Below are 5,927 nucleotides of genomic sequence, written 5' to 3'. Positions count from 1 at the left end.
AAAAAACAAGTGTTTCTATCAAATACTGACTATATGCCGAACACAGGTACAACCACAAATCACACCTAACAACCATCACATGTGATTCTCAGCAACCCTACTAAGTAGACACGGATGAGAATCCCGGCTCTGCGGATGAGGAGACGGAGCTCGGAGGAGCCGGGGACGCTGACCGCCCTGCTCCCCGTGACACCACGTCACCCCAGGGCAAGCGCTGACAGAGCTGCACTTAGGGGACACCCAGCTGCATGGAACCTTGGGGAACTGGGGAGTCCCAGAAAACACTCAAAACTGTTCAGTGAAAAACCAGCTGAAATATATTACACTGTGCCGCATCCTTTAAACAGGGAAAATGACTGAGACCTTTTTGATGCCTCCGTGTCCTTTCTGCCATCATCAATTATTTGCTCTCTCAGCGCGACCAGTGATGAACTAGACCCCAAATGAAGTGCACTCAGATGGCAGAGCTTTTAAAGCTGTTTTATGAAGTTTGCAAGACTCTGTCTATTCCTTACACAGGCGGGTCACCCATCACTTCTCTCCAGTGTGGATGGACCACCTGAAATCACTCCTTTCTGCTTTTTATAATCCTTTCATCTAATCCAGACTTTTCAACAGCAAAAAGGTAGCTTAACCACAGACAGTGGGCAGCTTTTCAACAAACGGCCTCGAAGAGTCCATCGGATGACCTGGAAGCACTTTTCTTCTATTAAACCCACTTCCAGGTACTTCATCATTTTCTGATTTGTAGAGTTTGCTTCTGACTCTCTGGCCTACTCAGAGAGCTCCCAGCCTCACGTGCAGGGCTGGAAGAGGACGCTGCTGTCGGGAGAAATCAGTAAGGAAGGGGGACATTCTCCAGCCAGGTCTGCATGGATAGAAGTGACACAACGTGCTCAGAAATTATACCATCAGCATCCCTGGGCTCCAATGGACTGGTCTCACATTAACCAAACTGATGCAAGAAAACCAGATGTTTAACTTATTAATGTAACAGGAGTCATCAAACTATGAACCAGACTGAAATATCAGAGTTCAACCATCAGTACATTTTCTCCTCAACAGCTCAATCACGGGCAGCTGGTCATATGGCGATCATGGACAGAAGCAATGTAGGGAGGGCTTCTAGGTTAACTCAATGTTATACAAACAGACATGCTGCCTGGAAAACTACGTTAATCACGGTGCACTCTCCTGGACAGTGGCTGAGACACAACTGTGAGCACCTGTGTAACTCTACTTCCCCTGTCTTTTCTGGGGTAACTGATGTACAGAGTTACAGGTACCCAGCCATGCAGATACCTCTAAACACTCACAGCCCATCTCCTGGAGCCTGGAAACCAGACAGCCGGGGTTTAAATCCCAGCTCTGCCACTTACTAGCTCTGTGACCTTGGCCAACTTACTTATCCTCTGTGTGCCTCAATTTCCACACTGTAAAACTGGGATAACAATCAGACCTTTTTTACTCGCTTGTTTTGAAGATTGAAGGATTCATTTCTACCAAATGTTCAGAAAAGAATGTAACATATTTTTGGTGCTCAACAAATGTTAACTTAATATTAAAGTGATTTACAAGTCTTCCTTCTAATCATCGTCAGTGTTTCCTGGCTCGACTAAGTCCCAAAGAAAATCCCTATTTCTCCTTTTATAAACTCTTGGGGAGCACCCTTCAGTTCCATCCCACTACCTGTTTCAACTGTGGGAGGGGATGCCTCCTCCCCACTCCTCTGGGCCACGGAGAGTGCTTCTCCCTTCACACCCCTGACCCCTGGTGCACAGCTAGCCCTTGTCACACTAACAGAGTGAGCTGTGAATCCGGGAGACAAGCAGGGCATGTGAAAACCTTCTTTCGTCTCCTTTGTTGGCCAACCTCGGGAAGCACCTGGGATGCTCAGCTCCATGGCAGGACAGCCCTGTGCATAATGGGGCAGATCCTGTCAAGGGAAGGCTCACTGTGGCCCAGAGCTACCTGGGACAGAGTGAGTCTCTAGTTCTGGGACACAGTACCATGACACCCATTTTCCCACAGCCCTGAAGTTCATGGAGAACATGGCGTCCTCTGTAATAAAGGAGATGTTAATCGCCTGCCTGCTTTTCTGCGTCATCTTTCAGTTGGCTGCTGGAGAAAACATTTGTATAAGTATTGGGTCCCTTTAAGCTCCAGTATATACTAATTAACAAAAAATTCTGTGGCTTAACGTTGGTTCAGGGTGACTGTGTAATGGTCCTGACTCTGCTGATGCTAAATTATGAGTATAGGAACTATGGAACCTCTTCAAATGTCTTTCATCATTAAACCAGCTTTCTTATTTTGCTATTTCTTAGAAATTGCCAAAGACTATAAAATGATGGCTTCATACAAAACAGGAGCTAAAGTTTATGAGCCCTCTTGAGATACCCACTGTGCTAAACACTCTACATAATTTCTAATTCTCACAATTCTACAAAGCAGATATGAGCGTCCCCATCACATAGACGAGGGAAAAACAGAACGAACTGACTCAGGTTCACGTGTCTCAGTGGCAGGGCGTGCATGTAAAGCTACCCCCGTTCCTATATATACCAAATCACCTCCCACCAATTAACACACAGCGGCGGGGTCCATACGCAGGGAACTCAGTACACTTTTCAGCTTTAAGGTGCTCCAGAGGCCACTTCTAGCTGTTTAATAAAATCCTGGCTCACTGGTTTCTAACACTGGGAGAAAAGTCCGATTTTGCCATTCTTTGCACAGCAAGTCTGAAATGTTCACAGTTAGATGAGAGAATAAAAGTAAGATCTAAGTATAATAATTTTTCCAGGTAGACAGACACAATGGACATTGTGCTATCCTGAAGCATTAAGCAAAGAAATCAAAATAAAATAACGTTGTTTAAGCCTTCTTTTACAAACAGGAAGATTAAGACTGTAAGAAGATCCAACAGCGCCACCTATGGCTAAAAAGCATGTCCAGGTTGCCGGGAAAGATGCAACACAAAAATTGCCTGTAGGATCAGAAACGAGAATCAAATAAACTCAAAATTGATTAAAGACTTCAACATAAGAGAAGATACAATAAACCTCGTAGAAGAAAACATAGGCAAAACATTATCTCACATACATCTCAAAAATGTTCTCATAGGGCAGTCTACCCAAGCAATAGAAATAATAGCAAGAATAAGTAAATGGGACCTAAGTAATTTTACAGGATTTGCACAGCAAAGGAAACCTAAGTAAAACAAAATGACAACCTACAGAATCGGAAAAAAATTTTTGCAAAAGATGAAATTGACAAAGGCTTGATCTCCAGAATATACAAGCAGCTCATATGACTTAGTAAGAAAAAAACAACAACCCAATCCAAAAATGGGCAGAAGACCTAAACAAGCAATTCTCCAATGAAGAAATATGAATGATCAATAAACACAGGAAAAAAATGCTCAGTATAAGTAATTATCAGAGAAATACAAATCAAAACTACAATGAAGTATCACCTCACACCTGTCAGAATGGGCATCATTCAAAAGTCCTAAAATGGCAAATGCTGGATAGGCTGTGGAGAAAAGGGTACCTCCTACACTGGGGTGGGAATGCAGTTTGGTGCAGCCACTGTGGAAAACAGTATTGAGACTCCTGAAAAGACTAGGAATAGACTTCCTATGACCCAGGAATCCCACTCCTGGGCATATATCCAGAGGGAATCCTACTTCAAAATGACACCTGTACCCCAATTTTCATAGCAGCACTATTTACAATAACCAAGACATGGAAACAGTCTAAATATCCATTGACAGATGACTGGATAAAGAAGAGGTGGTATATTTATACAATGGAATACTATTCAGCCATAAAATGACAACATAACGCCATTTGCAGCAACATGGATGTCCCTGGAGTATGTCATTCTAAGTGAAGTAAGCCAGAAAAAGAAAGAAAAATATCATATGAGATCACTCATATGTGGAATCTAAAAAAGAAAAGAAAGGGACAAATGAACATAAATACAAAACAGAAACAGTCATAGACATAGAATACAAACTTGTGGTTGCCATGGAGGAAGGGGATGGGAAGGGACCGACGGGGAGTTTTAAATTTGTAGATACTGAAGGTATATATAGAATAGATAAACAAGATTATACTGTATAGCATAGGAAAAAATATATACAAGATCTTGTGGTAGCTCACAGTGAAGAACAATGTGACAACGAATATATGCTTGCTCATGTATAACTGAAAAATTGTGCTCTACACTGGAAATTGATACAACATTGTAAACTGACTATAACTCAATAAAATAAAATTTAAAAAAGAAAGAAAGAAGAATTAGATAACTGAAAGCTTATCTAGCACATACTGAATTCTGCTTCGGGGAAGAGAGTGGTATTCAGCATTTAATCTGAACTTGATAATACTCCTGAATATAAACAAAAGAAATAGGCATATGGAAACGCATCTTAAAAGAGGAAAGAATCCAGTCCAGCCTCTTCATTTTACAGAAGGGGAGACTGAGACCTGGGATCTGTCCTCCTGGCCATCGGCAGCAAAGCTCTCCTAGTCCTCATGTCTTGCACTATGTCAAATGCCAACAGAACTGTACTAGGCCTATATTCATAAAAGTCACTTCTGCATTTTTCCAACAGTAGGTAATCTAAGTGTCTTGCAAAACAGTCTTCCCAAAGAGTCAGGAAATCATATCATTTTGTTGAAATGCAAAAAGATTAATTTATGTATTAAAACAACTTGAGCTTTATTCTCACCATTTAAAAAGTGACATGTCAAATCAATGTTGTGATATTTTAAAACCTATTAAGAGTACAGAAAAAAATTAAAATTTTCTTCAATCACAACAGAGATAAGCTCATTTCCTGAAAATATTTAATGTTGATTTTTCTAAATTAATGGTTGTTGTCATATTCCTACAAACTTAAAAGCTCTAGTGGTTGGTTACACAGCAATATGAATTCTGAGTTATAAATATACACATTCTGTGTAAATAATGTTCAAGGTTGTCTGCTTAAGGCAATGTAACTAGTCCCTATCTTACAAGAATGACATTGATTTCATCAAAACTTCATACTGCACTAAAAGACAACTGAATCCTTATTACTGTAAATCATATTCATATATATCATATATATACATATCGAAAATGTATCAGAAATAAGCCACCCTTTTTAGTATTCAGAGCTGATTCTCCTAAACTGTCATTGTGACAGCAAATATTTTTATTGAGCACCTCTTGGGTGCTTTGTATACAAGGCGTCTAACTCTCTTTACAAATGAGGAAATATACTTAAGCCATGAAAACAACTTACATATTCATCAACAGGAAAGAAAAGAGTCAAGATTTTACTTACAATATTCACTGACAATTTTTTCTTCCATTCTAAAACTACATGAAACCAATTCAGACTTTGTAAATTTTTCTCTCAATAAGCACCACTAGAGAAAAACAATCAATGAGTCATTAGCAGTGGTTGGACTTTCAAAGCTCACTTTTCTTTTGCATTATAATCATTTTTAATATTTTGTTTTTAGTGCTTGCAGAACTCTAGAATAAATAACACTAACTTTTTAAGTCATTAGCCGAGAATAAAACATTTGTGAAAATGTACAGTTTTAATTTATGCCACTCTGTCTCACATTCTCACTGGTGTCTCTCCTTTGAAGGCCTCTTCAGGCTGAGATCACTAAAATCGGCCATTTTTGGACTCACAGGAATTTGGGAAACAACTCATCAGTAGGCTGATTAGAGGAGCAATTGAAAAGACATCCTGTGCAGCCTGGGTTCCAGCCCTAAGCCTGCCACCGCCAACTGCGTGTGATTTGGGACAAGCTGCCCCATCTCTTAATCCATCAGCTGCAGAAAAGGAGACACTGATACCTACCCTCAAACACCTGCTATGAAGTAAAACATGAGGAAAGCATTTTAGCCTTTGGTTGGTG

Source organism: Vicugna pacos, chromosome 6 (assembly GCF_048564905.1).
Source record: "Vicugna pacos chromosome 6, VicPac4, whole genome shotgun sequence".
Lineage (NCBI taxonomy): Eukaryota > Metazoa > Chordata > Mammalia > Artiodactyla > Camelidae > Vicugna > Vicugna pacos.
This window is presented reverse-complemented; position numbering follows the sequence as displayed.